Genomic DNA, 18945 nt, shown 5'->3' on the forward strand with positions numbered 1-18945 from the left:
CCAGCTCTCCATCCATGGAACCATCCACCCACCATTTGTCCATCCACCCATCCATCTATCCACGCAACAGTCCATCCACCATCTACCCACAGACCCATCCATCCACGCAACCATCCACCCACTATCTGTCCATCCACCCATCTGTGCAACAATCTATCCATCACATATGCATTTCACGCATGGTACCTGCCTAGCACCAAAAAGTGAATACACAAGGAAGCCAGGATTGGTTCCTATCTTGAAAGTGAATGACAATGGGGTGCCTGGGTGGCTCAGTCAGTTAAGCATCCAACTTCGGCTCAGGTCATGATCTCATGGTTTGTGAGTTCAAGCCCCACATCGGGCTCTGTGGTAACAGCTCAGAGCCTGGAGCCTACTTTGGATTCTGTGTCTCCCTCTCTCTGTCCTACCCCCCTTGCACTCTGACTGTATCTCTCAAAAATAAATAAACATTAAAAATTTTTTAAGAAGCCAATGACATCATAATGGGTATATCAGGCTATGTGTAGTTATTACATCTAACTGATATAAATTTCTACTACTACTCTTAATAATAAGGTTAGTTTATAACCAAACACATAGTGGAATAAGATAATATTTTCAAGTGCTTCTCATAGTAACTGCCATATAGACAACAATGAATAATAGTTGATTTCCCACAACTGCCAACCACTGTGCTAAGCCCTAGGATAACAAGGTCGACTTGATCCCTGCCCTTATGGAACTTGTATTTTTGTGAGAAAAAGTGATGACAAGTAAGCAATAAAAAAGATAACCACAGATTGTGATAAATGCAATGGTTTCAACAAAGAGCTTCGAGCACATAACAGGGAAGGATGGTCTGTGACCCGAACCAGGCAAAGAAATCTCCTTACAGAGAGGGCTGGAGGCCAAGCACAGCATGTACAAAGGTCCTGAGGTGGGAAAGCACTTGGCATGTTTCAAGAACTAAGGGCTGGAATATCATGGGTGAAGGAAAAAGGAGATGAGGTCAAAGATACAAGCAGGGGCTAGATCATGGAGGTCCTATTATAGTCATGGCAAGGAGGCAGATTTCATGCCTGTGCTGTGGGGAACTGCAGAAGCCTTGTTAAGTGTGGAGTGACATTATTTGATAAAACGAATAAAAAACCTCATCTGTCCTGAAAAGCAACTTTGTGAGAGATGCTCTCAGCCAATGTCATCATACCTATTTTACAAAGGGAGAGAGAGAAGCACCAGTTGACCCACCTTCACAAGACCTATAATTCTGTAATCCACCCAGCTGGCCCTCTGGGTCTCCTCCCACCTCTAAATGGTGAAGCCCTTCCAAGAGATTACACCTCGGCCCAATCCCCAATCCCACAGCAGAACAACACGACAAAAGAGAGAAGAAAAGAAGGCATGAGACCAAGGAGGAGGAGAAATCCTGTCTCCAGCAAGGCCTCTGCACAACATTCATTAACGAATGCATGTTGACCTGGGATGGACATTTTCAGCTCCGTATCAGAGAGGCAAAACCCTCGACGATGCCAGCTACCGCCAGAACTGAAAATGGTCTTCTCAAAGGGAAATTTCTGAAATTCCATACCTTGGAATTGGTGGGTGGAAGAAGTCATCCCAGAATCCTGATGGCCAGCCAGGCCCACATATTTGGTTTCCACCAAAAGGTGATAATTGGAAGAGATGTCTGGCTCAGTCGGTTAAGCATATGACTATGGATTTCGGCAGCTCAGGTCACGATTTCATGGTTCGTGAGTTTGAGCCCCACATCAGGCACTGCACTGACAGCTTGGAACCTGCTTGAGATTCTCTCTCCCTCTCTCTCTTCCCCCCTCTCAAAAACAAACTTTAATTTTTTTAATGTTTATTTTTGAGAGACAGAGGCAGATGCAAGCAGGGGAGGGGAAGAGAGAGAGGGAGAGACAGAATTAGAATCAGGCTCCAGGCTCTGCGCTGTCAGCACAGAGCCTGACGTGGGGCTCGAACCCACGAACTCTGAGATCATGACCTGAGCCGAAGTTGGATGCTCAACCAACTGAGCCACCCAGGTGCCCCATCAAAATAAGTAAACTTAAAAAAAAAAAAAAGAAGAAGAAGAAGAGGAGATGTCATCAAAAAAGCTGCCTCAAGACCAAGGAAACACACAACCTTTTATTTCTAGTGGTTGTGCGTCAGATGGTCAACCAATCACTGCAAGGAAGACATCATTGGCTTAGACCATTCCTGAGTGAGCTGTTTTAGGGCATGCTACTCAGACAGCAGGAACAAAATCAGATTAGGATTCGGGAAGCAAGAAGGAAGGTGCATGGCTTTGGAAAAGCAAACAAGACTGTCTGCCCCACTCAGCGCTTGACTCAAGGAAGGCTGAATCTTTGGGACCAAAATTTCGAATCATTTGCAGCCCAAAGAACTTCTGCCCTAACCCCCTATTGAGAGTGATTATAAAACACCAGCATTGTTTTTCTCTTTTTCAGTTTTCACTCAGATATGTGACCTTTGGCTTTTCCCCAGGGCTCATCACTTCCAAACTTTCCGCAGGCCAGACTCAGCCCTGAAGGTTCCTGGGAAGACTCAAAGGGAGTCGAATACTACAAATAAAAGCTTCCACCATATCAAAATTACGTTCCCCAAAAGGACAGATATTGTATGATTCCACTTAATATAAGGTACCTAGAGTAGTCAAATTCCCAGAGGCAGAAAGTAGTTTAGAGAGTACCAAGGGAGGGTGGGGGTAGGGAGTATTATGGACAGCCTATATCTCCCCTAAATTCATATGTTGATGCCCTAATCCTCAGTGTGATGCTATTTGGAGGGCGGCCCTTTGGGAAGTAATTAGATTCAGATGAGGTCACAAGAGCCAGGCCTCCATGATGGGATCAGCATAAGGACATAAGGATATAAGCATCCTTATAAGGATAAATGGAATATGATTCAGCCATAAAAAAGAAGGAAACCCTGCCATTTGCAACAACATGGATGGATCTCGAAGGTGTTATACTAAGTGAAATAAGTCAAATACTATATGATCTCACTCATATGTGGAATCTTTTTTTTTTAATGTTTATTTATTTTTGAGACAGAGGGAGACAGAGTGTGAGCTGGGGAGGGCAGAGAGAAGAGGGAGACACAGAATCTGAAATAGGCTCCAGGGTCCGAGTTGTTAGCACAGAGCCAGACGCGGGACTCGGACCCATGAACCGCAAGATCATGATCAGAACCGAAGTCAGACACTTAACCCACTGAGCCACCCAGGCGTCCCTATACGTGGAATCTTAAAACAAAACAAAACTCATAGAAAAAAAGATCTGATGTGTGGTCACCAGAGGTTAAGGGCAGGGGGGAGTCGAGAAGGAAACCCTACATGCTCTTATCACAAAGAAAAACCATTTTCTTCTTTAGTTTGTTGTATCTACATGAGATGATGGATGTTAACTTATTGTGTACAAGTCATTATGCTGTACAGATTAAATTTATACAGTCTGTGTGTCAATTCTATCTCAATAAAACTAAAGCAGGAGGTGTGCCTGGGTGGCTCAGTCGGACGAGTATCCGACTCTTGATTTCGGCTCGGGTCATGATCTCACGGTCTGTGGGATCGGCCCCGCATCAGGCTCTGCGCTGACAGTGAAGAGCCTGCTTGGGATTCTCTGCAAGCCAGGAAGAGGGCTCTCACCAGAACCCTGCCCTGCTGGCTCCCTGATCTCAGATTTCCAGTCTCCAGAACCGTGACAGAATAAGTTTCTGTTGCTTGAACCCCTCCCACCCCCAGCCTGTGGTATTTTAAGGCAGCCTGAGCTGACGGGGAGTGATGGTTGGTCGGGTGCAGAGTTTCAGATCAGGATGTTGCAAACGTTCTAGACATGGATGATGGTGATGGCTGTGCAACACTGTGAACCTTCTTAAGGCCACAGGACTGTGCACTTAAGATGGTTAAAATGGCAAATTTTATGCTACTGTATGTAACAGAATAGTTTGCCGTAATAAAAAAAAAAAAAAGATATGTCACAGCACCCACTTTACAGATGTAGACACAGAAGCACAAAGACTTGGCCGGCATCTCCTGTGCAACTTGGCAGCAGAGGAAGAAGTAGAACCCAGCTCACCCAACTCCAAGGCACGCCACGGGGACACTGCCTCCTTTCCCAGCCTCAGATGCCTGTTCCAACCCGGGTCTCGTGTGGAAGGAGAATCCAGGCACGAGAGACAGTTCACCGGCACAGGAAGACAGATCTCTCCTGGTTATTATTAGTGAGGTGAGGCAGCCGGCTGTGGAGGGCACCAGCTGTGTGGTTTCCACGGGAGAGGAGTCCAAGGTGAAGTGGATGGACCGTGTGCCCGCGCATCTGGGCAGCAAGCCCTGTGGTCACAGAGGCCTAAAACTTTCCACCAAAATCCCCACGCGCAGCTACTTAGCTCTTGGGGGAGAATTAACACGAGTCCCCAGGGCTGAGATTTTCCGTGGTTAGCTTCAACCCAGAGGAAAATGTTGTTAGAAAGTTTAAAGGGTGTAACTATTTTTAAATGAGACATCAGGCCACCGTGTCAGCAGCGCACAGAAGTAGGAAGGCTGGCATCTCGCCTCTTTTTTTTTTTTTCTTTTTTTCCTATCACGATTCAAATGGCCAAACTGCCAAGGAAAATAAAGATAATTAATGCTTTGAGCCTACCGGAGGCCAGGAACTCACTTTATCCTAAACTTGCGGCTCTCGACTAGGGGTGATTTGGGTCCCCAGGAGACAATGGGCCATGTCTGGAGACATTTTTGGTTGTCACAGCTTGGTGGGGAGAGGTTGTTACTGGTGTCTGGTGAGTAGAGGCCCGACACGCTGCTCACAGGACGGCATCTCCTCCCCTGCAACAAAGAATTACCCAGCCCCAAATATCCATGGTGTTGAGGTGAGAAGTCCACTCCTAGGCCAATGGTTCTCCAACTGGAGCGTGTATTAGAATTCCCTGGAGGGCCTGGTAAGATATAGATTGTGGAGGTGGGGGCACAGACAACATGGGGAATGGGAGTGGGAGACACAGACTTTCAGCCATGGAATGAACACATCACGGGGATGAGAGGTATAGCATAGAGAATATAGTCAATGATATTTTAATAGCATCATGTGGTGACAGCTGGTGACACACATGTGATGCACCTGTCCAATCACTATGTTGTACACTATGAAGCTAATGTAACATTGTGTGTCAACTATACTTAAATTAAAAAAAAAATCTTTTCCCTCAGAAAAAAAAAACTGGGGTGTCTGGGTGGTTCAGTCAGTTGAGCTACTCTTGATTTCAGCTCAGGTCATGATCCCAGGGTTGTGGGATCCAACCCTGCATCAGGCTCCATGCGGAGTATGGAGCCTGCTTAAGATTCTCTGGCTCGCTCGCTCTTTCTCTCTCTCTCTCTCTCTTCCCCTCCTCTCTCTCTCTCAAATAAAATAATAAAAAAACTAGATTGCCGACCTCAGCTCCAGAATTGTCATTCAGCAGGTCTGGGGAGATGCCCAACTTTGCATTTCTGACAAGTTCCCAGGTGATGCTGATGCTCCCGGTCCAGGGACTACAGTGTGAGAAAGAAGGTCTTGGGTTATCCTCACAACAGTCTGTTGTGAGGCATTGGCACTATCCTTCCTATCCTCCCTTAGAGATGCGAGTCCCTAAGCCTTCAAAGGGGGAAAGTGTTGTCCAAAGTCACTCCAGCTGTTACTGGCAGAACCAGTATTCAAACTCAGATCGGTACAACATCCAGCCATTTTGGGTGCCCACAGGCTTCAGTGTTCAGCCAAGTGTCCTAGGAGCTCAGGATGGTACCTTTGCTATGTGTTTCCTCCAACCATGATCATCCCCTGTCAACGGAACTTGTAAGTTTCAGGCTTAGGAGCTCGACTTCAGAATTCCACAATAGAGTTAGTTCTCCTGGAAACAGTGCTTACAAATCTAGTATTTTCAAGTAAGATCACCATTTAAAAAGGTCCTCTCTGTGTTAAAGCCCTTTTCAGGTTCTAGAAACTTTTTATATAAAAAATATTTTATCCATGGTTTCACTGATTTACTTTATATGGAGACCCCGCCCCCTCATGCTTCATTCAGATCCATTTCACTGCGTTTGAAGTTGTGTATATACCCATAAACCATAGTTGTGTTTTTTTTTTTTTCTCTTCCCACTTGGATCCACCCTGGGACATTTTTCTGCCAAACCTTGCATCACACTTGAATGGTGTAATGGAAATAATGCTGGACCGGGAGCCAGGAGACTTGAGTTCCAACAGATGGGAAAAGGAGGTCTCAAAGTGGAATATTGCAACATCCCAACTTCTACCTCGAAGGGCTACTGGATTCCCTTGTTGATGAGGAATTACCACTGGGTCACCTTGCTACGTGGTTAAGCACGGTCATCTCTCACTTGAGAAAAGCGAAATCGTTCAAAAGTCACATGAGAAGTGTGCGGAGCAGGGGAACGGGAGATTCCTACATTCTCAGCCCTACGGTCTCAATCACTACAGCTCACTTTTTAAATTAGCAGTGTCTTGTTCAAAAGCGATCTTTGAAACATTGGTCGGGGGGAATGAGGAAATGAGAAGTTGCTAATCAACAGGCATAAGATTTCAGTTATGCAAAACGAATACATCCCAGAATCTGACGCACACCCTTGTGCCTACATATATCTAACAGCACTGTGTTGTGCCCTTAATATCTGTTAAAAGGGTGGATCTCATGTCAAATGTTCTCACCACAGTGAAATTTAAAAATAATAATTAAAAAAGGAAGATGAGAGTCAAAGGGGGAAAAGTAGCAGCCCATATGTCCTTTTAAACATATCTGTTCTAACTCAGGTTTTTTTTTCCTATTTAAAATTCAAGAATAAATTAAAAGCAACCCCCCCCAAAAAAATTTTTTTAATTGGCTGGGTTTTTTTTTTTTTTTTGATTTCTCATTCCTCCGCATGCCTCCCAGACTGAGGACTCTCACAACACAATATTCCCACTTCTCCCATTTCTTCCTATCTTGTTTCCTGTCTTTCAAGATACTGTCTTCTTCATCGGCCAATTTCAGGCTCTTCCAAGCATTTTCTCCCACACTAGCTTCTATTCAAAGATACATCTTCCTCTACAGATAGCAAACTACTGCCCAAAAGCCAAATTCAGACCTCAGCCTGTTTTTACAAATAAAGTTTTATTGGAACACAGGCACACCTATTAGTTTACATACTGTCTACGGCTGCTTTGTGCTACAACTGCAGAGTTGAGTAGCTATAAGAGACTGCGCTACCTGGTAAGCTCAAAATATTTACTACCTGGTTTTTTATAGAAAAGTTTGCAAGGGGGTCGCCCGGATAGCTCAGTCAGTTAAACATCCAACTCTTGACTCTAGCTCAGGTCATGATCTCACAGTTCACGAGATCGAGCCCTGTGTTGGGCTCCACACTAACAGTGCAGAGCCTGCTTGGGATTCTCTCTCCCTTCCTCTCTCTGCCCCTCTCCGGCTCGTGCACACACTCTCTCTCTCTCTAAATAAAAAAATAAACTAAAAAAAAAAAAAAAAGAAGAGTTTGGGGACCCCTGCTCTACATACAAAAAAAAAAATCAATTTTATGAGAAGTTGCTTATAAAGTGAATTTTAACAAATAGTACTACATCTCTACTCCACATGCAGGACTGTGGCTATCTGGTCCCTGCCCCAGAATCACCATAAGACAGGACACACAGCTGGGCTCAATAATTATTTGCTGAGCCAAGTGAATGAATTGCTAATGAAATTTAAGGAAAAACTGGAATGAGATTCTATGTAAACCAAAAAGCCTTTTCAAAAATAGTGAGCAAGTGTCCAATGAATTAGGGACTCAGGCTCAGTGTTCTCATCTTTGTCCTTTGGAAGGGTTGGTTGAGGCTTGTGAACTTGAACATGTCCCATAATGTGGGAAAAGCATCATCTCTGGGCTCAAAATCTGGGTCCAAATCTAGGTTCACTACATACTAGCTGAGTGATTTGGGTTATGTCACATGGTGTCTCTGAACCCTGTATCTTCATCTATAAACTGAGGATTCTACCATCTACATTCAAATGGATTGTTACAAGAATTAGGTGTGATACAATGAGATCACAAACAATAACTAAAAGTACCCAAACCATAGTGGGTGTTTAATTAAGTATCTGGAAGCAGGAAAAGGCAGGGCCAGTAGAAGAGGTGACAACAATGAGGAATTCACCCCCAGGTGCAAAACTGAACGAAGCACACACACACACACACACACACACACACACACACACACACACACACACAAAATCAACCAATAATCAAGATGAATTCTATTTTAATGCAATTAATTTTGTAAATCAAAATTAATACTCCCCTCTGGGGCACCTGGGTGGCTCGGTCGGTTAAGTGTCCTGCTTTGGCTCAGGTCATGATCTCACAGTTCATGGGTTCGAGCCCTGCATCTGGCTCTGCTGACAGTTCAGAGCCTGGAGCCTGCTTCGGATTCTGTGTTTCTCTCTCTCTGCCCCTCCCCTCCCCCTCTCTCTCTCTCTCTCTCTCTCAAAAATAAACAAACATTAAAAAAACTTTTTTTAATTAATACTCCCCCAAAAAATCCATGGAGAACAAACTTTCACAATTTTAAATAAAGGCAGGATCAAACTGTGCCAGGTCTAGGGTAAGGAGAGAGACATTAAATCATACAAATGCTGGGTCGTGGCTGTCTTTATAGAAAATGTTATCTTATTTATCATGACTTCTTGCAATAATTTTTTTTTTTAATTTTGAGACAACAAGCACAAGCGAGGGAGGGGCAGAGAGAGAGAGAATCTTAAGCAGGCTCCGTGCCCAGCACGCAGCCCGATGCAGGGCTCGATCTCACATCTGTGAGATCGTGACCTGAGCCAAAATCAAGAGTTGGACGCTTAACCGAGTCAGCTACCCAGACACCCCAATTTTGATTTTTAAATATTGCATTAAAAAAGGATATGCCTTGATCACTCACTTTTTTTTTTTTCCCTCTGCCCCTTACACTTTGCACCCAAGGGTGGTGCCTAGTCCCAGCCCTGGGTAGAGGCCTACTAACTATCTCATCGGCCCAGTGGTTCTCAGACCTGGCTGTACGTAAGACTCAACCAGGGGAATTAAAAATATAGTAATAACAAAAGCAATGCCTACAACCTATCCCCAAACCAGTTAATCAGAAGTAGAGAGGTGGTGGTATTTTTAAAAAGTTCTCCAAACTACTTCACACCCACTAGGTTGTCTATAATCAAAAAGAGAGACAGTCACAAGTTCTGGCAAGGACGTGGTGAACCGGAACCCTCGTACCCTCCTGGTGGGAAAGTAATAGGGCACCAGCCACGGCAGAACACAGCTTGGCAGTCCCTCCAAAGCTAAACATAGAGTTACCGCACAACCCAGAAACGCCACTCGTAGGTATATGCTAAGAAAATTGAAAACGCACGTGCATACAGAAACTCATACACAAATGAACACAGACAGCAGCACTACTCGCAATCACCAAAAAGCAGAAAGAGCCAAAATGTCCGTCCACCGCGAAATGTATGAATGAAATGTGCACATCCATACAATGGAGTATTATTTGCTCATGAAATAGGACTGAAGCACTGATACGTGCTACCACATGGATGAACCTTGAAAATGTCATGCCAAGTGAGAGGAGTCAGAGGCAAAAAGCCACATACTATATGATTCCATTTTATGAGACATCCAGAATAGGCAAATAGAGAGGGCCAGAAAGTTGATTAGTGGCTGCCAAGGGCTGGTGAGAGGGAGGTAGGGGAGCAACTGCCAATGGGCAGCATGTTTCTTCTGGGGTGAGGGAAGTTCTGGAATTGGATAGCGGTGATGGTTATACAACCCTGTGAATATACTAAAACCATTGAACTGTACGCTTTTAAAGGGGGGATTTTATAGGATGTAAACTGTACCTCAATTTATTTTTTCTTAAAGTAGGCGCGACACCCAGTGTGGAGCCCAACGCGGGGCTCGAACTCATGACCTCGAGATCAAGACCTGAGCTGAGATCAAGAGTCAGACACTGAGGGGCGCCTCAGTGGCTCAGTCGGTTAAGCAACCAACTCTTGATCTCGGCTCAGGTCATGATCTCACAGTTCATGGGTCAGAGCCCTGAGTCAGGCTCCATGCTGACAGCAAAGAGCCTGCTTGGGATTCTCTCTCTCTCTCTCTCTCTCTCTCTCTCTCTCTCTCTCTCCCTAAGATAAATACACTTAAAAAAAAAAGAGAAAGAGACACTTAACCCACTGAGCCACCCAGGTGTCCCAAATTATACCTCAATTAAAACAAAGCTCAGGTGTGATTCAAACACACAGCCGAGGAATTCGGTCTCCATCTCTACAAAATGGGTACTCTGGTAGCTGGCTTCCTATCAGCAAGGTCAAGGCTCTGCTAGGGTTCAGACGCAGAGAGCTTGACAAGGCAGGTGCAGTGCCAAGCAGGGCTGAGACACTTCCCCCAGAGAACCATGAGGTGCCACAGGGGAGTGGTTTCCTCCCCTCTGCCCTGTTCCTCTTTGCCCAGGTCAACAGAGATTGGTGCTCAGCTCGGAAGGCATCCAGCACCCACGCTTTCGTTATCAGGAATTAATGCCTCATTAGTATCTACCTCCTGAGCTGTGGCAAATGCCAGTTTCAAGCCACATGATGCACAGCAGGAACGATCTGGAGGAAAAAAAAAATACCAAGGTATGGGTGCCAAGGAAATACACATGAACTAAGAATAGCTCTGGCACTCAGCATGCTGTGCAGAAGAAAGGTGAGGAGGTTGCTCTCCCTGACCCAGCGAGTCTGAGATCTCAGCTTCTTTTAGGAGAAAAAGAAAGCACTCCAGTCCGTCCAGCAGTTTCCATTATCAGGTGGCATGAAAGGTTGACTAGGAAACCACACCAGCTTTGCAGTGTCCAAAAATACAATCAAAGCCTTGCTGGCACCTCCTGTGAGTCCCATACAAGGGGCTGCATTCTGGTTTCCTTCTGTCTTCATGCCGTCCCCATTACCTGGCTGAACAGACATGCCTTTGAGGTAGAACGGCCTTCAGAGGGGAGGAAAATTCTCCCCCCGTGGAAATCCCCTTTGGTACAAAAATAAGCACTCGGTTGGTAATTTTCCTATTTTTTTTTTAACATGAGCTAGGTGACTTGGGTGCTAGCTTTGTGCAGTGCAAAGATACCCAGTGATGCCAGATCATTAATGCAGCAGAAACCACCAAGCAGATGCCCTACAAATATAATGGGCTCAAGTCCCCAAATTGTTGGGAATACTGTTTTATTTTGCAGTCTCCTATGAAAACACCCCCGCAGAAGTTTCAGTTGGCTTGAGACTATGTCCACCCACACAAAAAGGTTGGCAGTCTGTTGTGCACACCGTGTGTGTGTGTGTGTGTGTGTGTGCGCGCGCGTGCGCTCACGCTTGCAAACACTCATATATTACACTCCACTCAGCAACCTGACACCTCTCCCGGGTCGCTTCCTGCGGATCCTCCCTTCTGCACATCAGCCGCTTGCAACCTGTTCCCCCACACCCCCACCCGCACCTTGAGGGTTGGGAGACTCAAATGCACTTCAAAAGGGTGACGGATTGTGAACACAGACAATGATGGCCAAACTCCCACCTCTCCACAACTGTCTTAGCAGAGAGCCAAATGCAATCACACTTCAAAAGTCCTCCAGCTTGAGAAGGGGTTAGTGAAGCTTTTCTTTTTCCCCTTTCTTGAAGAAAACAGTAGGCGGTTTTTAAGGGGCTGTTTGGTCTCCTGGATTCTTTTTGTTTGGGAAGGGTAAGTTCCATCTAAAGTAAATCCCTGCTAGGAGGCAGAAAGCAGGATCAGATGACCCCAGGCTATGTAAACTCTTGTTAAAAGTCCTTCCTTTCAGGTTCCTCAGAAAGCTAAGAACAGAACTACTCTACCATCCAGCAACTGCACTACTGGGTATTTACGCAAAGAATCCAAAACACGAATTCAAAGGGATACATGCACCTCTATGTTTATAGCAGCATTATTTGCAGTAGCCAAACTATGGAAGCAGCCCAAGTGCCCATCAATAGAGGGATGGATAAAGAAGATATATATTCACAATGGAATATTACTCAGCCATAAGAAATAATGAAACCTTGCCATTTGCAATGACATGGATGGAACTAAAGAGTATAATGCTAAGCGCAGTCAGTCAGAGAAAGACAAAAACCATATGATTACACTCGTATGTGGAAGTTAAGAAACAAAACAAATGAGCAAAGGGAGAAAAAGAGAGACAGTGGGGCAAACCAAGAAACAGACTCTTAACTACAGAGAATAAACTGATGGTTATGAGGGAGGTGGTTGGGGGTACAGGGGAAATAGGTGATGGGGATTAAGGAGTGCACCTGTCTTGATGAGCACTGGGTGTGACAGAAGTGCTGAATCACTATATTGTATACCTGAAACTAATATTACACTGTAGGTTAACTAACTGGAATTTAAATTAAAACTTAAAAAAAAAGTCCTTCCCTTTTACAGGACCTCGACACTATTGATCCCCAGCATCTTGCAAGCACAGACTATCTCAACAATTTCACGAATGCGATTGGTACATCATGAACACTCAGCATGTGATAAAAACACAGATCTCTACTTATCCCAAGGCTACACTTCCATCAACTCCCCACCCCTTTGAGACACAATCACAAAATAAATTGTAAATAAAGTCTTATGAGAGGTTAAAGAAAGCCAACACACTAACATCAAAGTGTTTTCTCCAAGGAGGCCATGGTAAGCAGAATTCTAAGGTGGCCTCATGATCTGTTATGATCTGGTACAAGCCTTGCCCTTCATGGGTTGACATGGTGGCAGAACACGTGACTTGCTTTCTAATCAAAAGAATAGGGCAAAAGTGATGGAATGTCATTGCCATAATTAGGACTCATTATATAAAACTGCATCTTAGCAGATTGGAGAGAAAGGCTTCCCTGCTGGTCTTGAAGAAGCAAAGAGCCATACTGTAAACTGCCTACAGAGATAGCCATATGGTCAGGGAACAATGAGCAACTTCTAGGATGTGAGGGTGGCCTTCAGGCAACAGTCAGCAAGAAGGTGGGGCCCTCCATCCCAAAGATGCAAGGCAATCCATTCTGCCAACAATGTGAATGAGCTCGGGACCAGATTCTTCTCCAGTCCAACCTTCAGAGGAGAATGCAGCCCAGTCAACACTGTAACTGCAGCCCCGCGAGATTCTGAGCACAGAACTCGGCCAAACTGTGCCTGGACTTACAGCCCATGGAAACTGAGATAATAAATGTGTATTGTTTTAAGCCACTAAGTTTGTGACAATTTGTAGGCAGCAATATAAAAGTAATACAAAAGTCCTTCACTACTTATTCAGAGGTTTACTGACTCTTACCTAATATCCAATACAGAGGCTTATTAGTTCTTATTCAATACCTAAATTTGTGTGTATATTTTTCTGGAACACAACGAGTAAGAAACGTAGTACTAAAAAGACATACCCATTAAGAACAGACCCTCTATGAAAGAGATTCTGCCTGTAGGCAAGGTGCTATAATTAGTCTTTGACACACGGTGGGTACTCAAAGAACATTTAATGGATGCATCAAAAAAAAGGTGAGAAAAACAGAAAATACACATAAAATTCAAAATAATAGTGACTACCATTATTGAAAACTCAGCACGCACCAGGCACAGTGCTAGGGAGTTTATATACATGTATGTTTCCTCTTCACTGTAGGTATAACAAGCTGGTTATTTTCATTATTATTGATTGGGTTTTTGAGATATCACAGATAGGCAAGCCCAACCTACAACTTGTAACCCACTGCTTTTTTTTTTTAATGTTTATTTATTTTTGAGACAGAGAGAGCCAGAGCATGAGCAGGGGAGGGGCAGAGACAAGGAGTCACAGAATCCAAAGCAGATTCTGCTCCAGACTCCGAGCAGTCAGCACAGAACCCACCGCAGGGCTCAAACCCACGAACTATGAGATCGTGACCTGAGCCAAAGTCAGATATTTAACCAACTGAGCCACCCAGGCACCCCTGTAACCCACTGCATTTTATTATCTTTCATATCATTAGAACATCGGCATCATGACTGAAACCCGTATTTAAGAATGTACCCAACACTGATAAGGTGTTCAGTCAACTGGTATTAGACCCTACTATTAACTGTGAAAAGCAAATGTGACGGGCCAGAGTGAGAGGAGGATGAGCTCTGAGCTGCACGGATGCCTGATGTGACACCACAAATTCACATGCCTCCAAACCACCAGTGATTCTGGCAAAGGCACCTTTTCTCTTCAAAGTGCTTAGAACAGCATGGCAACACATCAAATCACTGAGACCAAAAGGTGGTTTCATCTTTCCCAGCAAAGAACCTATTGGCATAATAAATTCAGAAACATGAAGGGCTCTTCCAAAAAAGTCAGCTTCTGAGGAGATCATCATTGTGACAAATGTTCAAGAAGAAGAGAGCGCGTGACGGGGTCGCTAAGTGGGGGAACCAGGGCTGGGGTAAGGTAAGTGAGGCAGTTACCTTGGGTGCAAAGTTTAAGGGGTGCCAAAAAATTTAGGACTAGAATAGATAAGTAATAAAATATAAATAAAATACACATTAAATATTCAATGCAATAACAAATATATACAAAAAACATAAATAAAATTACGGTATTTTAATGCAATGCTTTCCAAAATCAATGTGAAAAAATTCATGGTAAACAAAATACTCAAATTAAAAAAAAAAAAAAAACAAGCTGTGGTTGATTGTTCATTTCGAGACCCTGTGTCACTGTGCAATAGGAATTGTCCCTCCTGGTCAGCCCGCAGTTCCTACACCCACAGGGTCATCACGTCCCCCCAGCGGGCTGGTTAATGAGGGTTGACTGCAAACAGTCTGGACAATGCAGAGCTTTTACTAAGTCTCCCACTTGGCTCAGGATATGGGAAGATAGTTTGATAAGGGCATATAGGGGCACACATTTTTCCTTTTTCCGATATGGCTCTGATCCTCGCGAAGAGAAACTGTCACAACTACCTTTTCCCCGGGCCAGCATGTCATTTGTGATCAAAGACTTCCATCTTCCAGGTGCCTGGGTGGCTCAGTCAATTGAGCATCCGACTTTGGCTCAGGTCATGATCTTGCTGTCTGTGAGTTTGAGCCCCATGTCGGGCTCTGTGCAGACAGTTCAGAGCCTGGAGCCTGTTTCCAACTCTGTGTCTCCCTCTCTCTCTGCCCCTCCCCTGCTTGTACTCCATCTTTCTCTCTCTCAAAAATAAATAAACATTGAAAAAAATTTTTTTTAATTTCTGTCTTCATAAACACTGAATGGCCAAACATAATGAACATAATTTTGAGCTTGGTTTGAAAATTTGAAAATTCTGCAATGTAACAAATGTCTACACTTGCTAAAGGTAATGTACCAGGAAATGTACCAGGAAAGGAAAAAGGGGATTTTCAGTATAAAGGTCAACAAATTCCCATTATAAAATGTCTCTGTTAAGCCAGCCCCGATAAAAAAAAAAAAAAAAAGTTCCTCCAAAGTTTCCACACGTTTTATTTACAAGTTCATCACACATATATACTGAACAATGCGGAGAGGTCAAAACTGTCTCTGCAGTCAGACCGCTTGGATTCAAACCCTGACTACCACGTATGAGCTGTGTGACCTTGGGCAAGTGCCTTAACTTTTCTGAGCTGAGAAACAGAGGATGATCATCATCTCTACTTCACAGTGTTGTCATGAGGAGGACCCAATGAACAGATAGGCTTGAAGCACCCAGGACAGAGCCCAACACAGAGCGAGCCCCTGACAAATGTGAGCCGTGTTGACAAGGGCAGGAGTTTGGTCTTCATACTTAACACGTATTTAGAAAGACTTTTCCCTTTGATTTTCTTTTCAGTTACATTTGTCACCACTTTGGACAAAATCACAGTTGAGAAAGGCTACAATTTATAAATAAAGCACCTCTAAAAATAAGGGTTTGACTTACATCTTACGATTCTCTGGGGTCATAAAACAGGCTGGCCAGCAGCTGACCCTGGTTTAGATAGCTAAAGTACAGGAAAGTGGGCTTTCTATCCAAAAGCACAGTGGCAAATATTGTAGGGCTACAGAGTTGCCAGATTTAGCAAATCAAAATAGAGGACATCTAGTCAAATGTGAGTTTTGGATAAATGAATCGGGTTTTTTTGTTTTTTTTTTTTTAGCATATGTCCCAAATATTGCATGGGACATCCTTAAACTAGAAAATATCATTCATTGTGGCACCTGGGTGGCTCAGTCAGTTGAGCGTCCAACTCTTGGTTTCGGCTCAGGTCGTGATCTCACTGTTTGTGAGTTTGAGCCCCAAGTCAAGCCCCACGACGACATCAGAGCACCTGCTTGGGATTCTCTTCCTCTTTCTCTGCCCCTCCCCTGCTCGTTCTCACTCTCTCGCTCTTAAAATAAATAAATAAACCTTAAAAAAAATTAGGGGTGCCTGGGTGGCTCAGTTGGTTAAACATCTGACTTTGGCTCAGGTCATGATCTCACATCTTGTGAGTTTGAGCCCCACGTCGGGCTCTGTGCAGACAGCTCAGAGCCTGGAGCCTGCTTCAGATTCTGTGTCTCCCTCTCTCTGCCCCTCCCCTGATTGCACTCTGTCTCCCTCTCTGTCCCTCTCTGCCACGCTCTCTCTTTCTCTCAAAAATAAACATTTAAAAAAAATTTTTAAATAAAATTTTAATCTTTTAAAAAACTGTAGGGGTGCCTGGGTGGCACAGTCGGTTAAGCATCCGACTTCAGCTCAGGTCACGATCTCGCGGTCCGTGAGTTCGAGCCCCGCGTCAGGCTCTGGGCTGACGGCTCGGAGCCTGGAGCCTGTTTCTGATTCTGTGTCTCCCCCTCTCTCTCCCCCTCTCTCTCCCCCTCCCCCGTTCATGCTCTGTCTCTCTCTGTCCCAAAAATAAATAAACGTTAAAAAAAAAATTAAAAATAAAAAAGAATTACAAAAAAAAAACTGTAGACTGTCTTTTAAAAAACAGAAAACAGACTCTAGTGGCATCATAATCCCCTTCCTCTACTAAACATACAGAGCTTCCATATACTGGGAGGAGGGAAAAATTATTAGTCACATTTTATGAATGAGAAAACAGTTGTTTAAGGATGTTAAATGGCTTAGCCAAGGTCACAGAGCTGGTAAATGGCAGATCCTGAACTCAAACCCAGCTGTGTTGAACCCTAAAAAGATTAATGCTCCCAGGCCCTGGACCGGTGTTGTTTCCAACCTTGCTACCTGCTTACCACCTTTCTGACCTTTGCCCCAGCCACTGCTGTTTATTTAAAATCAGGGATTTTCGGCGTGCCTGGGTGGCTCAGTCGGTTGTGTTCGATTTCAGCTCAGGTCATGATCTCACGGTTTGTGAGTTGGAGCCCCACTTCAGGCTCTGAGCTGTCACACAGAGCCTGGAGCTTGCTTCAGATTCTGTGTCTCCCTCTCCCGCTCTCTGCCCTCCCCTGCTTGTGCTCTCTCTCTCTCTCTCTACGATAAATAAATAAACTTTAAAAAATTAAATAAATAAAATCAGTGATTTTTACGTCTGTCAAATTTGTACTCAAGCTAATGAAGACCTGCTATCACGACTCATGTTAGCGCTATCCTACATCTGAACAGCCAAAATTTTGATGTGCTAGTTATGTATTTGCTAACACAAATAAAATGGAACACATAGCTATTAAAATGCAAAATGTTTTGCTCACATGCCACACGCAGCCCCAAATCACCGTGTGCGCACCAGTGGTCAATGCAACTTACTCTGGGACGCTCAGAACTCCAGAAGCAGCAAAAGCGATGCAGGAGGGCAGGTGTTCAGAGGAGGAAGGAGAAAAGGCTTCTTCACAGGCTACGTACCATAGCTACGGTACACGAGCAATGGAAAATTAGGCAGAACCGAGAACTACTGTGAATGTATTCTCCTCCCAAAAAGGACAGCACCTTGTAGCAGAAAAACACATTATGCGGAAGAGCCAGGTGACAAGGGTCGGAATCACAGCGCTGCCTTACGCCTGGGGACGAGACACGGAGCCATAATGAAAGGAAAATACTAAATAAAATAACCACAAAGGACAAACCATACACCCTCGTCTTTCTGAAGAGATTTGGACTAAATTACACCAAGTTTCCCTTTTTCTGATCTGATCCCATGATTTAAAAAGTAGGAAGATAGTATGTCATAATTAGTAATAAAAAAGCAATAGGGTGACCATGATCATAATTAACATTCATTCATTCATTCCACAAATAGTTACTGAGTACCTACAATGTGCCAGGCACTGTTCCAGGATGATACACATTTAAAAATCAATTGCCTTCAACTTATAGAATTATTGAATCATTGTATCGCCCACCGGAAACTAATATAACACTGTATGTTAATTATACTGGAATTAAACTTTTTAAAAATCACTTGCCTTCACACAGCTTCTACCTTGGGCAGGGATAAGCTTTGGGTGTGTCCACGATCATCTCACTGACTCTTACAGCAGTGGTTCTCAAAGGTTAGGGCAGACCAAATCCCTTGGAGGACTGGTTAAAACACAGATCGCCGGGCCCCACTCTAGAGTTGCTGATTCAGTAAGTCTGGGGTGGGATCTGAAAAATCTGTGTTTCTAACAAGTGCCCAGCTGATACTAATTCACGCTGCTGGCCGGGGACCTCCCTCAGAGAGCCACTGCCCTTCCACAATTCTATGAGGCAGGTACTTTTATTTTCCTCGTTGGGCAGATAGGGAAACTGAGGCTCAGAGAGGTTAAATTACCCGCTCAGCTTAACACAGGAAGTGACCACACCAAGATTCATGCTTGGTTCTTTCTGACTCCATCTATGAGATTAGCCACCATGATTTGTCTTTGTTCAGGATGGGGAGCCCTGCCACACTGATGCAGCAGAGACTGAACAGGTGTGCTTTCTTTAGCCAGAATTTCT

General features: G+C 44.2%; 1 protein-coding gene across 5 annotated transcripts in view; it reads right to left on the reverse strand.

Moving 5' to 3' along the window:
- KSR2 (kinase suppressor of ras 2) overlaps positions 1 to 18945 on the reverse strand; it is a 434084-nt gene that overhangs the window by 368474 nt on the left and 46665 nt on the right. Inside the window, exon 1 of one of the 5 annotated variants that reach the window (XM_045042235.1) lies at positions 17776 to 18049. The exons of the other annotated variants lie outside the window; for them this stretch is intronic. The gene's annotated coding sequence lies outside the window, so the exon portion shown is untranslated. Of the gene's footprint in view, positions 1 to 17775; positions 18050 to 18945 lie in introns of those variants that run through there. 5 annotated transcript variants of the gene reach the window in all.

Source organism: Felis catus, chromosome D3 (genome assembly GCF_018350175.1).
Source record: "Felis catus isolate Fca126 chromosome D3, F.catus_Fca126_mat1.0, whole genome shotgun sequence".
Lineage (NCBI taxonomy): Eukaryota > Metazoa > Chordata > Mammalia > Carnivora > Felidae > Felis > Felis catus.